Genomic DNA, 17280 nt, shown 5'->3' with positions numbered 1-17280 from the left:
AGGTTTGCTATGTGAATTGTTTAGGCCAGTGGCTCTCAAAGTCCGGAATTGGAGCCGACCTCGAGGGCCAGACAACGGGAACGAAGGAGGGTGGTTGATGTTCAGTGCTATAATATACAGTACCTAAAGCTGTGTTTTCTTGGTTTCTGGTACCAAGCTTGTCCTAAGCCCTAATCCCTTATATTTGGATCCAATAATCTATTACAAAACAGAAACACACTAAATCATGTAACATTGCCATGTGGAATTACAGTAGCTCTGTCTACCCTAAGCAGCTCCAATAAAGACAACTGGTTCAACTTGTCTTATTTTTTTCGAAGCATGACACTTCTATCTTTTCCTCAGTCATTGCCACGTAGTCAGAGTCACTTAAAGCATTTGGCAGACTGCAAACAATTGAAGCCACCATTTTTTATACTGCAATTAGCTTTTACATTTTTACACTATTAGCAAGAAATTAGCATTTTCTAAATGCAGTATAAATGGTTTATACAAGATTTCACCAAGAAAGCAGATCAACAGAACTGAAAAGTTTGTCTTTTATAAGTATCAAGCTTACCATCAGAACTGAATTTGATTTAAACTGATTAAATGTCAGCCTTCAGGCAAAAATTCGGGGGGTGTCGGAGAGGACCCCTCTCTCACTACGATCTCCATTTCCTACCTCAATCCTGTCTTAATCCAGTCCTCCTGCGTAGTCCGGATGAAACCAGATGCGCGTAGTTCTGGGTAGCAAGGTTCAGCCTCCGCTCCTGAGCTCCGTCTTGAAACCTGACTCCCGAGCTGAGCCCTGCCGATTCGTCAGTCCTGGGTGGGCAGAGCGGGAGCTTCTCTTTGGTTATCTTATCTGTCAATCTATATTCACCTATATAAGCAGGATTCTAATTCCAGTCTATGTCTTGCATTTGTTTTCTTCCTCCTCCTCCTCTTCTTCTATACCACAAGCAATGCACAGAGCTCCCTCTGGGGGGGGCAGTGAGCCCACTCCCCCTGCCTCGAGTTCGGCTGCGCCGCCCATACGCCTACATGGCAGAGGTTCTCTTGGGAGCCAGAGGGGACCCCCGGCCACACCTGTACTTTTGCAACTTATGCGCCTTTGTCCCTACGCGGGCCCTCTATCCTAATCGTTCTCCTCCAGCCATCTATATGTCTTAGCTCTGGCCTCTAAACTGTCTCCTATTCACAGGTTCCTTCGGGGCACGTGATCCGGGACCGGACGCTGGCTCGACATCAACCACAAGGTCGCGACCTGGTATCGGCCCTGTCTAAATCTTTCTTATTCCAGGTCTGCAACCTTTCCGTCCCTATGGGTAGCCGAGTCTCCCCAGGCCACTAGAACGTGATTCTCCGAGCAGTAAAGGGACTCTCCATGTGTTATATGTTCTTCGGTTCCAACCATACCTGAACCTCTTGCTCTCATGGGTATCTTGCTCCCAGACCAGTGAGGAAGCTCCTCACAGTTCTCTGAGTATTGAGAGTCATACCTGCCCTGTCTGTCCACTAATTCTCAGACCTTAAAGGAGCCCCGTGTAACAGTGATGTATGTTTTCTTATGCATTACATTTAATAAAAAGTGGAGCATTAATACAAGAGAATGTAAATTATACTTGTAATTTTATTAATTCATAAATGTTGATTAAGTTATATACAGGTACACTCTGACTTACTCATCCATGCATACACAGAAAAAACCAGCTCACTCCTGAATGCACAAGCACATCAATTACTGTTCACATGCAGACACTACATATTTTACAGAGGCAACCATTTGAAATGTACTATAGCAGTAGACTTGTTTTTGTAGGCTGTGCTATGATACCAACAATTAAAACAAACAGCATCACGACATGCTATACTGAAAGACCACTTTTAAACACTTTTAAACCTGATTCATTTGATCAGAAAAGGAATACAATGTAATCTTATTATACCTTGATCCATGTCTCAGCCTATACTGTTGACCCTGCACACTGCAAGCAAGCATCTAAACCACTATAGAAAGGACCGAGCTCAACCGCATTTTTTATTTTAGAGCTTTTAACCTCATCTCATCTCACTGACGGGACAGAATCAGTAACAGCAGTGTATCACACACCACTGTCCATTACATTTGCATACTGTATGTCTGACATGTTTCTTTCGTTAGGAAAAAACAAAAGTTACAAAAAAACTAACCAGGACCTACATTAAGATATTTTGTAGTAGTCCCTGCTCCCCCCTCTGCTAATATCTCACCACATGAAGACCCATCTACATACCATTACAGTACATCCCTTTAATTCATATACAGCTGTCATAGTGTAGCAACCTACTGACTGAAATTCCTCATGCAGCTGTATCTTATATTGGTCGTGATCGGTCTAGCTTTACTCGCCTCACCTCTACCTTTCCACTTTCAGAACCAGGTGTCATTACACACACACAAAAAGTGCAAACATTTCATCATGGCTTATCGCATTCCCAAAGGAGAAATAGAAAGGGAAAAATACAACCTGTTGCTCTCTGGGCTCTTAATTTCCCAAGGGCCTTGCTGAATATGAATTACTTTCAAGTTTCTGTTTTAAATTAAGACCACATCCCTCTGACAGTTTATACGGCGGATATGCATTAAACAAAATTCAGTGACTTTGTCCTGGTGGTCCCATTACTACCATTGCAAATCCAGGTCCACTGCTGCCAGATCCTGTCAGTCATTCAACTCTCAACTAACGTCTACAGTAGCACTCAATCCACCCCATTCTCTCTCTGGGGTCTCGGCAGACTCCAGCAAGTATGAGCCTGTCTTAACATTCTAATTATGTTTCAATCTTATCTGTGGGCTCGGATTGAGGTAAATTATCCTACAAGATCGCAGAGAGAGAGATTAGGTTCACAGCGATATTCTGAAATGCCAGGCCATGCCTACTTATGTTTCCAGCAGCTAACAGTATTTACTGTTTAGAGGAAGTGACCAAAAAGCACTAAATTAATTAAGTCTGAATTAAACCGTGAGCAGCTGTCCAATTTTCTGGTTGGCAATTCTTACTCACTTTAAGTAGCTATAATCAGAATTCCTTCATCCCCCCCAGATGCTAACATAATGGCAAAAAATGTGTTGACTGTCTAATACAGAAATAGAAGGAAACTGAAAACATATAACCAGTTTCCAAGAGTACCTGGTTCTAATGAGGCCAAGTATGACTACGATGGAAACAGATGCTACTGTATACAGTATATTGATACCGTTTATCATTTAGCTGTGAAAATATCTTTAAAACAAATCAGCGACTTTCATAATTTTTCACCAGAATAAAATTAAATCATCTTCAACTTCAAATCACTCAATCGATGTTAAAACTATAAGAAACTAAGTCAAGGAGGCTAATGCTAAGTGTGTTTCTAATAGTTTTCCCTCACAATAAAAGTAAACTTATTTTCAAGCAACTGGTTATAACGTGTCCCTTTAGCGGGTAAATTGACAGCCACGTACATGTTCTTAGATGATAATTATACACATAAACTCCATTTTGGTGTCTGTGAATGGTAATTGAAAATGATGGATGTGAAGTGTCTGCAAAATAAAAAAAATAATATAAACAATACTAATACATGTATAAAAAAATCAAAAGAGCTCTATTCAAAAGACACTTTTCAAAGGTCAGGCCCCATACTAGCCTGGCTTGAATAAAATATTGGTTTGAAAAATGTGCCTTCTAAAGAGGTTTCACCGCTTGGGTTTTAATTAATTTTACAGGCTCCCCATGTTAAATTATACTGACAATTTCCATTTGCCCCTGCTTCAATCATATTAACAGAAGCTGAATGACAGTAAAACACCCCTATTGTGCAAACTGAAAGCCTGGCAGAATAAGCCACCAGACTGATGGATGCACATGACACCTGATCCTCTTAACTGGGTCTAGCGAGAAGGATCCAGAATGCATACAAAATCTGTTTATCTCACATTGGTAAAGGCATTTGATTTCAGCTGTATAAACGAGAGTAAACTTTTATACAAATCTAAAACCCCACAATGCCTATTAACATAGCCATGCACCATGCCCCTGCAGTGATTTTGAATATGAAAGGATGAATAAAATAAAAAGGATTCTGCTATACAATAGCCTGTCGCTGTTCTGTCATAATATAAATGCTGTCATAATAAACGACGAAATGAGGGCAAGATTTAACTTACTAAATTAAATTAATTGTGACTTTCCATGCGTCACCAATTTAATATGTGTGTGTGTGTGTGTGTGTTATATATGTGTATATATATATATATATATATATATATATATATATATATATATATATATATATATATATTGTAAGACAGCAGGGTGGGGGTTAATTTCCTCCCTGCAGAAAAACACATGAAAATGCAGTCCCTGGGCAATTGTTAATTGATTTATTGTTTAATTATCCCCTGCACCTGGGCAGCAATTGTAAATTAGGACCAGGTGCAGGGTATAAGAGCGGAACAGTTAATCTGCTCAGGGGCTGCTGTGTAGAGGGAGGCAGAAGAGGTGCTCTGCTTCCGAGCAGTCTGGAAAAACGTAAGCTGTGTGAACCTGTGTGTTTGTGTTGTGGTGGCAGGCAGGCAGGTAAACGGCTTAGCCGTCCTGCAAGTTAGGCAGGGACTTACCTGTATAGTCAGCGCTCCAAAACGGAGTTTTTGTTTTGTTTATTTTTGGTTTTGTTAATTAAAAATAGCGTGTCAGCGCTTGAAAAAAAATCCATTCCTGTGTGTTGGGTCGTATTTTTAAAGGGGCACGAACCCGTGTGGCAGCGGTCTATTCACAATATATATATATATATATATATATATATATATATATATATATATATATATATATTGTCTGTATACATCGAATATACGGATGCCTCGGGGTGCATCACGAGATGAAGTCGAGTGCCTCAAACCCCTGAGAACGTATACGGACACCCTGAAGGCCCTTATTGCATTTATAATCCAGGACAAACAGTGGATTAAAAAAAAAGCATAACATGGAATAACATAAATCAATCAAATGCCTCCCCGGATAACTTTCTACTGTGTCTTTGACGGCGTTTACATGGACAAGTCATGACAGTTTTCCTCACAACATGTTTGCCGTACTTTTCAGGAAATGCGTTGCTATGCTGTTCTGATTTAGGAAAAAAAGTTGGGTGTACCAATGCAGATTACTCAATTCATAGTAATTTAGGGGAGGGGATATTTAAATGTCCGTGTCTGCCTAGTAATTAGGAAAACAACGACTCTGAATATCGTGAGGAGAGGTTCATGCGTTGCCATGAAGATTAAAAAAAATTAACAAGAGAAAAGAATTAACTTGTTGTCACGCACATTCGGAATTATTACACTTTACTTGTTTGTATCTCGTTACCTTTCAAACACACACACGCATACACACACACACACACACACACACACACACACACAAAAGTATATACAATAAAACTTCTACTAAGTAAAAGTTGTACTACTTAAAAATAAATATGTGTAACATCTAAAAGTTGTATTTAATTAAATTAGTCTATAAACGTTTGTGAAAATGTGGGAACACAGGGTGGGGGGATTACACTACAATACAATAAAAAACAGTATGATCCTTAGGGCTATATGAATATAAGATTGAGAACAGGGGGATATGTAAAAATACATATGAGGTTCCTGAGCAGCTTCATGTACTGGCAGTTCTATAGGCGGAGTACAAGGCTGAGCATCCTAATGTTCCTGTACACATCTGCCGGTCCCTATACCCTGCCTCTGCTCCGAGAAGCCAGTGACTGCCGGTCTGCAGCTGCGGTAGAAATGCCAGCTGCAGAATCCGCTTAACACACACACATTATAATGAAACATGGATGTCTTGTAATATTATAAACATTGAAACAAAAGTCTTTATTTAAAGCGATATGGTACATTTATGTTGTTTGTTTACTATATTGCACAATATGCCAATTGATGTAAACAATTCATTCTTGTTCTCTGCGGTGGAAGAAGTGGTGGAGCTCTGTTGTTCCTGGGACATCTTAAAAGAATTATAGAAAGAAAATGCGACTACTACGACTACTACCAATAATAATAATAATAATAATAATAATAATAATAATAATATGAGGTTAAAAGTTTGGTTAGTTGTGCTTAACAACATGCATTTATACAAACATTAATAATAGGCTGTGGGGGTTAATTTCCTCTTTCTTGTCTGTGTGTGTGTGTGAGTGTGGTTTGGTACGGCTTTGCTGAGGAATAACGTGAGATTCCGCCAGTTAAACAGGATCTTGACTTCTGAAACCTTGTGAGCTACAAGCACGATTCCTGCTCCGGTTTACATGGGTTTTTACAACTATTTTTATCGTGAGAAAGCAATTGACCCTGCCCTTAAAGTCGCGCTGACCAAAGGACGTTCTTTTGCTGTTTCACGATGTGTTCGTGTGACAAAGTCACACAGTCATGACTGTAGAGTTGATTTTCACGTGCATGTAAACCCAGCCATTGTTTACAGTCCAATCCAATCCAGTGGTGTACTTCTGAAATTGAGGACGGAGCTGCGCTTCAACCTGTAGCCCCTTCATTAACCCTGACAATGATGGGAAACAACAGAGAGGTTGCCCATTGACAGATTGAGCTCAAGGTTCTATCTAAAAAGACGGTTTCTAAGACACCATAAACAGGGTTCAAAATGAAAATGTTGACAATGAAAGTAAAGATACACCAGGTAAAATAATCCCAATATTATTCAATTTAATATAAAAAATGTACAAATTATATTGCTATTTATTTAAAAAATATATACTTGTGGTACAAACAGAACACTGAATGACCATTAGGCGTATGTCGGGCCTCGTGATTTACGAATGATCTTTCAGTATCCTCTATATACTGTATATTCTATGTATATTCTGTGTTACCATAGCAACAGACCCCTAAATAAGTGCTGATATCACTTACGTTCATACGTATTATACGTACAATTTAAACAAACGTTTTTAAAAGAGCAAGAAAATGAAAATACAAAAATTACCCAAACGGTCCTTAATGCCTGGTAATGCCCTCTGTGTCTGAAATTGACAAACCCAGGACTGGAAGACCCAAAAAGATGTCTAACAAGGATAATCAATACTTGAAGATAATATCTTTAAGGAGTAGAAAGAAGACAAGCGTTGAACTGACAACAGAACTGGCAGAAGGCACTGGTGTCGTTGTCCATCAAATCAACAGTACAAAGGTCACTCTTGAAATCAGGACTTATATGATGTGTTGGAGTAAGAATACCTGTTAAGAAAGGGGAACAAGACTAAAAGGCTAAAATATGCACAAGAACACAGAAATTGGACTATGGAACAATGGTCAAAGGTGCTTTGGACTGTTGATGGATGGACATGACACCTGTGCCTTCTGCCAGTTCTGTTGTCAAGTCAATGCTTGTCTTCTTTCTATTCTTTAAGGATATTATCTTCAAGTATTGCTCATCTTTGTCAGACAGCTTTTGGGGTCTTCCAGTCCTGGGTTTGTCAATTACACGATGTTTCTCTGTACTTGTTGATTATGCTTCGGATACCACACCTTGGAAATCAAGTGATGCGAGCTATTTCACTCAATGTTTTTCCTTCTTTATGCAAGTCAAGGTTGTTATAATAGCAGAAAACACTAGTGGAGGCTTTGAGTAAATTGTTGATGCTCATAATGCATCAGAGTAGAAAAATGCAATATGTCTAAGACTTTTGCACAGCAGTATGTGTGTGTAGGTATATATATATATATATATATATTGTGAGCATGTGGGTGCACATAGAAAAAGCAGACTGTGGTTTCCAACAAAAAGGCAAAGTTTTATTTGGATCCTGAAACTCCCAAGAAAAAGCTTGCTCTTAAACAGAAAAGACAATTCTGTTTGCAAGACGATGACAAAAGAAAATAAACAGTTCAGACATGATTCATAAACAAAAAAAAAAAAAGATGATGTGCACAAACTGGACCGTCGTCAACCACGTCCAGCAGGTGAGTAAGCTCTTTGCAGCCTGGTTCTCTATCAGGCCGATATCAGTCACAGAATGTCCTTTAGCTCAGGTAAGGGTGAATCCCGTAGTGTCAGGGGAAAAAAGCCAGCAGTCCGTCCACAGCCTTTGGCCCGAAATCCAAGCCTGCAGTGTGCTGCGGGACCCTGAAGAGCTGCTGACCTCCGCTCGCAGGCTCCATTCCTGCAGGGAAATATCCGACGGCTCAATCCAAGGCAATGGTAGGTACTTTCCCAGCTCCGGCACAAGGTGGGATATCAGGCGCATATGCAGAACCAGCAGCTTGCGTTTTAGATCACAGCCAGTATTTCAAGCTTTGGGTGTAGATTATCCCAGGTGAGGTTCTCAGCTCGGAAGACAGACCCAACTGGCTGAAGATGCGCTCTTTTTAAAGGGGAAGTCATTGTCCAGGAAATGGGCTATTACAGGCTACAAGTTTGGCTCATGAGTCCTAACTAGTTGGTAACATTAAATCCCCTCCCTGCAGACTGTTAGCCTGTTAACTTTGTGACGTCATGGCAGGCAGGTATGCTGACCACAGGTCTATCTGCGGGTTATCTGAAGCCTTTTTAAAGTTTACCCATATCAAATAAGAAGCTAAGGCACGGCATTTCCAGAGCAGGGGTGAGGCACACTGATAGACAATGAGGGGAAGCTCATATTGCACCTGTCTGTTCTAAACCTGCTCCATGTTTCACTGATGAAAAGACTCCATATTTCACTATATTGTGTACTATGTTAAGGTTGCCTTTTAAAAGTATTGTTCATGAAATTGAATAAGCAAGCATGATTAAGTATTAACATATTTATTTAAATGACAGGATAGGTGTTTGCACCAAATCTCACCTTTGAGTCTGAAAGGGTCTGGCCTCCTAGGAGGCAAAGACTTAATATTCCACACACTATTTAAGTCCCATTCTCATTGGAACCTATAAGCAGCAACTACTAATTTTGGTGAGAATGTAATTTTGCACTCAGAATGTTACTGGCAAAACATTTTAAATGTTTAAAGCACAACAGGTTCTATATAAACTGATTAAAATCGTTAATTTTAATGCAGTTTTCTGAGGATATTTTCATGTGTCTGATCAGATTCGTCTTGAAATCCCATCAAACAAAACATGCAACATTTGTTAAAACTACATTGATTTACAATCGATCATAAAACTACATTCATTTAAAGCCAACAAATGGTGAATGATAAACAACAGGCTTTTTCAACTGACAAATTAAAGAAATCCGATACAGACATTATAAAACCTTTCCAAAATCTTATCAACTGCACTCCGTTCCAGAAAATTATTGTTGGCATTTCTGTAAATGTGAAATGAGCTAATAGCCATTCCAAAGAGAAGATATTAATAGGACTAACAAAAAAATGTAAAGAGTAATTATTTTCTAAATTTTCCAGGACATCTATTCAGCCTCTTTAAAGTAATTGTGGCAATGGAAAAATTGATCAAGGAAATTAAAGTTAAGATACCCTTACAAAATCCCCTATTGTCGTTGTTGCACATTCCAAATTAGTACAACAATAGTCCTAAGACAAGGTTGCTGACTTTGCTGACTTAGCAAAGGTGCAAAGGCCAAAAGACCAACACTACTACCAGCAGCAATCAACCCAAGACATTTCCTCAGTATAAACGGTTTCCAGGGGAGCATTTCATAGAGTGGTTTGTGTTGATTGATGTGTGATGTCGCTGTATCTCAGGGGCTATTTGCTGTATTCACATGAAACAGGGGCGTAGCTAGGATTAGATTTTTACTGAGGCAAAAAAAAGTTGAACAAACCTCTTGCAGATCCTGTTCATGTTGCAAAGGTAAAAGTTATCATCTTATAAAGCCCGGAGACTGTTCATGCAAACTGCAAAGCAATATTAACTCCCTTGGATGATAATGTTAATGTTAAAATTTGATGACTCATATTATTTCAAAGATTAAAACTAATTGTCTCCTAGCAAAACCACAGCAACCTAAATTGACCATATTCATACTGTCAGAAATATGTGATTTTAAAAGGACAAGAATATAACATCAATATTAATAAGTAGATTGGTTCATACCTTTAGTACCATACCATTTGGTTCACTGCTACTTAAGTTGCCTTACACTGCTGGGACTGGTAACTGCTGCTGACTGGTAAGACTGGTGCTGACACTGCTGGGACTGGTGCTGACACTGACTGGGACTGGTGCTGACACTGGGACTAGTGCTGACACTGACTGGTGCTGACACTGGGACTGGTGCTGACACTGGGACTGGTGCTGACACTGCTGGGACTGGTGCTGACACTGCTGGGACTGGTGCTGACACTGCTGGGACTGGTGCTGACACTGACTGGGACTGGTACTGACACTGGGACTGGTGCTGACACTGGGACTGGTGCTGACACTGCTGGGACTGGTGCTGACACTGCTGGGACTGGTGCTGACACTGACTGGGACTGGTGCTGACACTGGGACTGGTGCTGACACTGCTGGGACTGGTGCTGACACTGGGACTGGTGCTGACACTGCTGGGACTGGTGCTGACACTGCCTGGTGCTGACACTGGGACTGGTGCTGACACTGCTGGGACTGGTGCTGACACTGCTGGGACTGGTGCTGACACTGGGACTGGTGCTGACACTGCTGGGACTGGTGCTGACACTGGGACTGGTGCTGACACTACTGGGACTGGTGCTGACACTGCTGGGACTGGTGCTGTTTGTGTACAATATTTGTATGACTCTATAGTACTTTGACAAGGTATTCACCAAAAATAACAACAACAACAATAATAATAATAATAATAATAATAATAATAATAATAATAATAATAATAATAATAATAATAATAATAATAATAATGTGACGTCCCCATCTCTGAACACTAGATCTCCTTTGAACATTTAACCAGTTTCTCACTCAATTCTAATATTCTTTTGTCAATATAAATCGACGAAGTAGTACAGTACTTCAGGCGGAGGAAACCGGTCGCAGAGGTCCCGGTGCTGCCTAGCACACAGGCCGGGTCACTATAGATGAAGTAAGACTGTCCAGTTAAAGTGACGAGGAAAAAAAAAAACCATACAGCCAGCTACCCCGGTTTAGCTTCACATTTAATGTCATCATGAAAACAGGTACTTGGCTTTTTGCTGTGCTGGCGTTAAAATATTCTACATGAAAAAAAAAAAGATTTATCAAAATGTATTGCAGCTAAACATCACATTGCGCAGGGGAAAAACAACAATATAAATGATAAATTCACTTAACATTGATTCTTACCAAGAGTTGGCTTCTTCAGAAAGAAATGTTATAATTGGTTGTTTTTTTGTCCGTTTCATGTTAGTGCTGCACTGTAAACCAGAGTACAGAGTAACTTGGGGAAACTGACTAATGAGAAACGTCTTTGTGGCGCGAATTTGACATACCGCAGTGTCTGTACAGCCCGAGATAACAGTAATGTGAAGAAATTAAAAATAATATATATGAGTGTTTGTATATATATATATATATATATATATATATATATATATATATATATATATATATATATATATAATGCACTCAATTTTACACTCTTAAAATATATAGTGGGTACGTTTTGGGTTTTTTTTAGCTTTTTTTTTTTTTCGTCTTCACAATTAGGAATTGAGCTGATTTTTACCAAGACGGCCGCCTCGGCTGCCTCAATGGACGCTACGCGCCTGTGAAAGTTGGACGGTATAAGAATCACCTATGGAGACTTTGTAGGGGATCTTATGTTTTTTTAAACTCTTATCCAGTATGGCTACCTGGTGGCCATTGGTAAAATTTTCTGATCCTTTAAATTTTATTGAATGATTTCCCTTTCCAGTTTTAAGATCCTATATTTGACAATCTATCTAATATTTCTTATTTTTTATAGATACATAAAAAATGTCTAGTGGTAAAATATGCAGATAATAATCAACAATGACAATCCATTATTAATAAAAAAAACTAGACACAAAAAAGTAGTCTTTACAGAAGCCTTTACAAAACATGCACGTGCTTGTAATATAATACAGTACAGTAGTATTGGCATCCTATTAATATACGATAATTCAAGAAAACATGTTACAGTAAATACAACATATAGCATTTAGTGAACATAAGCCACTAATTAATATGACGAAGACCAAAATACACAATTTCTGGCAGCTCAACAATCTTTATAAAAAAACAAAAGCACTTAGGAAATTTTGTTCATGACAAAAGTATTGGCTCCTTTAAAAGTCTGTAAAGAACTAAAGAAAAAAAGTTTTTAAAGAACTAATTAAAAAAATATATTCATTGATTGAAAACCATTCCACAGTAATTAAGCTGCATTATAAAGTCAATAGCCAGAAAAAGATGGGAGTTGGATTCACGTTTCAAAAAGGTACTCGTAGCAAACTACAATACATGAAATGGCTATAGAACAGTATCAGAGAAATACAGAATACCAATAATCCACAATCAGAGCAATACTCAAGAAGTACCACATAACAAATTCAACTGAAACACTTTAAAGAAGTGGACGAAAATTATGGGTACAGAAAATAGGAAAATTGTCCAAAAGATTAACAGCCACTTAAAAAAGATTTAGATGCACCAGGCATAATAGTGTGTGAAAGAACTATACAAAGACATCTGAACACAGAAGAGTGTGCACGTAGGCCTCACTGCAAACCACTTTTAAAGAGCAGTCATAAAACACACTTCTAAAATCTGCCAAGATATAAACAGGAATCTGAAGCATTCTTCAACAAAATAGTCTAATGAGTTTAAAATATAACTTAAAAAATGGATAAAAAAGGGAAAACCTTCAATGAAGAAAACCTTGTACCTACAGTTAAACATGGAGGTGGTTCGATCATGATATGGGGGTGGTTCAGCAGTTCAGGGACTGGAGTCATTCATGTGATTGAAGATCAAATGAATGCAGCCATGTATAAATACATTCTACAAAATACATGATACCATCTGTTCGTAGGCTGATTGGCAGACCATGTATCTTCCAACACAACAGCAACCTAAAGCATATGGCTATGTCATACTGGAATTCTTGAAGAAAGCTAACATAAAAGTTCTAGAATGATCTTTGCAATTACCAGTTCTCAATCAAATAGAAATATTTTGGACTGAATTGAAAAAAGCTGTAGCCAAGAATTGTGTATCCAATCTGTCTGAGCGGATGGAAATATGCAAGACAAAATGGGCACAGATTACACCAACAAGATGTAACATACTGGTTAAGAACTTATTATGCTTTTGTAATTAATAAATACATTAAATAAAATACATTTGTTTGTTTTTTGATAAAGATTATTTATTAAATTACTAGAAATTGTGTATCTTGCTCTTTATTTTATTAAAAAGTGGTTAGACTTTACTAAATGCGTGTCCTTAATCTGTTACCTTGAATTATGGTATAATAAGCATAGGGTGCCAATACTTTTGTTTGCGACTGTATATATGATACATGAGGCACCAGGGGGAAAACATATCAATGAATGTTTAACTGAGGCAAAACAAAAGGCAGGACAGATAGATCGATAGATCGATAGATAGATAGATAGATAGATAGATAGATAGATAGATAGATAGATAGATAGATAGATAGATAGACAGATAGATAGATAGATAGATAGACTCTGTTAAACCAAAAAAAAAACTACTTGTAAACTTATCAGAACCAATTCACTTTCAGCATACAAATCAGCTTCTTTTTATTAGCCCACAAGGTCATATTTTACATCTAAATGAAGAAAAAGTAGCTGTGTGTGTGGGAGAGGTCCTGACAGACATTTCATATGGAAAAAAGTTGGCAGCAGCAATCTGTGGCTGAACAAACCCATTATTCTATAGGCCTATGTGTCCAACTTGAGAAGCAGGATGAAGGACATATTTTCCCACTGAAAACAAATTAGCCAGTATCTCCACCACAGACCAGGGTCCATACAGTTCAAAGTATTATAAAGTACTTAGGAATTTAGAAACAGACAAAAACTAATTTCAGACAGCAGCTAGGAATGTCACACAACAAGACTCAAAACTCAGTGTTACTGATCTCTTTATGATCACACATGCTTTACGCAAAAGTTGTGGGTACTGGAGTTTGTAGTTTAAAATACAACTACATTAATACATTTTTTTTGTATTTATTTTAATAGCAAATGGATGTTTACAAAACAATGGAACAATTGTAAACACTATTGGAAACTGTCTAAATTAACAATGCATTTGAACAGTCTCTTTGGAGTCTCTCCTAATGACTACATGATTACAGAGAAAATGTCCATATGGATGAACCATCGCAATTACAAGGATGTCCCAGAAGAAACTGTAGGGACTAATTATGTAAAACAGTATGATTTTTAAAATTACCTGTACAAACAAATGCAACCACATGCCAATGATACTGTATGATTAATCCGGAGTTGCTGAACAGTTTTACCTGGCCTTTCTGTCAGTTTTAGGTAGGTTACTATACTAACTAACCAACAAAAAAGCACAACATTTGTAAACATGTAAGTAAGATGGTTGTTAACAGTTAAACTAAAAAGGTTCCCCTTGAAATAAACCGAACTGAATGCATTAATTTGGTCTGTTTATTGTTGCCCTCCTTATTATATATGTATATATAAGGTATTTTAGACTTTTATATGGGTCTTTCAATATTGCTTATTTCAAAACCACGACTGCAAAGCTGATGAAAATTTGGAATAACCCCAACAAAATTGTTACCAGGTCATAATATGCATGGCAAAAGTAATCAAGTAGGCCTACATCGTATTATCAACACTTGAAATGAAATGTGGACGACTTGATTGAAAACATTCATAGGCTTTGTGAATACGAGTATCATTTTTTCCAGTAGACAATGTGACTCTAATTCAAGCCACAACTACAATTAAACATGTGGAAATAAGCACATGCCCTTTAACTGCGTCTTTGCATACTTGGGCTCACTGGCAGTCATTTGTTTTGCGCAACTTTGTAAACAAACTATTTTTCATTTCATTCACATCGCTGTGTACTCTTCCACAGAAACCTACAAAACCTACAGCTAGCTGGCATGCTGTAATACCATTATAGCAATCCTATCTTATGCTTGAGTGGTTGTACCGGAGGCTGTTTTGAGCTTTTGTCTTCTCTTTGTGTAAATGTGTTCTAACATATTACACACAAATAGGGTTTGTCCTCCAGCAAATTAGCACAATTTTATATTTTTCACACTGCCAAGAAGTATGTTGCATGGTAACCAAAACTATTAAAATGTACACATTTTGACTGGAATTTCTGTCATATAGCTTGCAGAAGAAAACAATGTTTTAAGTTTAATTTGCTTAGTGAGGCTTGTATAGTGCATATATACAAAACCGTGCATTTCCCAAAGCCACATTCTGTAACAATTCTGCAACCTATGTCTGCAATCACGTCTGATCAAGACAATCAGTTACCTGAAACCTTGAATCAGCTAAACTGCTCAATTATGGTATTTGTCATGTTTGTTGTTAATACATGGGTTACAGCAGCTTAATTTGATTGTGGCTTTTTTTTATTGCTATCAACCTTTTGGTTGTCAGGCCATGTTATACAGTACCTTTGATACCTGCTTGTTTAATTTTAAGCATTGCTAAATGATTCCAATCTGTTTCTCTCTCATCCTGTGTGCAGAGCAGGTAGTTGCTGTCTATTAACTGTTACCTACCAGTTAGCGGAGTTAGCAATGGAGATAGCACACCTACTTAAAGAGCAACTTAGTACCGGTCTATGACAGTTGTCTTAACTAAAGTATTTTTGCTGGTGTTTAGAATCACTTTGTATATCATTTTCTGTTTCTGTTTTGTCACATCCTGTTTAAACCCTGTTATAACCTTAAAAGGGCTCTCAAACATACTGTAAGTTCAGCTGGCACATCAGCGTGTAACAATTAACCTGTCCCCCTGCAACACTGGATGTAAGAAATACTTCATTCAACAGCTGTGGAACAAAAGTAAGGGCAGCGTGTTGCAGTGGGAGTGAGGACAAAGGGATACTTTAAACTTCTGAGTTTTAAAAACTTGTTCATGATTTTAATACCATGCAGCTTCAAAGTAATAAAAGCAGTAGCTCTGATGTAATCTTCTGCTTAATCTCATGATTACATCCAAGCTTTTGCTGGCCACACATGAAGACTTGGTACTACAGTATTTGGAAATGTTAACATTGACTGTGAACAGGTCTCTTCTCTGCCTTGGAATGAATCATTTTTCCACCTAACCTTTTAGCACCACAAAGCCACAGAGGAAACTACACAATAGACTTCCAAATGGGAATTCAAGATTACAGTCCTCAGCTTGGCAACAAAAGAAGAGACTTGCAGTAAATGTCTAAGGAACCAACAGATATTTAAGACCAACCAGTTTTTAAAATGGCCTACTGTAATTCACTGTTAAATTACAAATATTTATTAATCAGTTTTAACCCAGTGAGATGTATACAAGAGGCATATTTACAAAGCATGTATTCCAGTCTTTAATTAACTCCTGTTTTTTGAAGGTAGGAGGGTTATTAAGATAAAACAGACACTGTAGTCTAAATCAATTTTACTTTACTGTTCAATATTTGATATCTTTGTCTGCCTTCTTTATACATGACAGAGCAACCCTCTCCTCGCCCTGTTGGTAGGTGCAGAGCAGGTGAATGATACTGTGCAAATTGAAACATTTGACAAGCAACATCCTGTCAGACCAAGAAAGAAGAAACTAGTCTTGTGAAAAAAATAAACAATAGACAGCTCTACTTTTTCTGACTACTCTGGAAATGTAGGTAAAACAGGCAAAGTCATGAAAAGGACATGCATGCCTTTATTTAATAGAGTGTAGTGGGATACAAATATTCCCATTTTACAATCTGAAATTTTTTTCTCCACATTTTACAACAAACTCAACCAAGTATAAAACATGAATAGCCTGGTTTTCAAATATGTTTAATGTATTGCATATACCACACCCATTTTACACTCTCACAAAATGAAATGCATATTATGCTTAACTCCTTCTAATGTACGCCAGCATAAGGGCCAATTTTAATAATCAGTGAATTGAGAACATTGTATTATTACACTAAAGCACTGAGAAAACTATTATACTGCAACTGTTAATTGTAATATTTAAAAAGTAAGAAGAATCATTTGAGTTCTCATCACAGAACACAAGTAAACAAGCTTCAGTTTAGCAATGCGCAAGTAATACATATGTTACTGGGTAGCTACCTATGTGAGACATAAAACTTCAAATAGGGCATC

General features: G+C 37.9%; 1 protein-coding gene across 4 annotated transcripts in view; it reads right to left on the bottom strand.

Annotated features, from left to right (window-relative positions):
- The window catches only part of LOC117962749 (RNA-binding motif, single-stranded-interacting protein 3), a 379650-nt gene that overhangs the window by 118742 nt on the left and 243628 nt on the right, over positions 1-17280 (bottom strand). The window lies entirely within an intron of this gene.

The sequence above is a fragment of the Acipenser ruthenus genome, chromosome 4, assembly GCF_902713425.1.
Source record: "Acipenser ruthenus chromosome 4, fAciRut3.2 maternal haplotype, whole genome shotgun sequence".
Taxonomy (NCBI): Eukaryota; Metazoa; Chordata; class Actinopteri; order Acipenseriformes; family Acipenseridae; genus Acipenser; species Acipenser ruthenus.
This window is presented reverse-complemented; position numbering and strand designations above follow the sequence as displayed.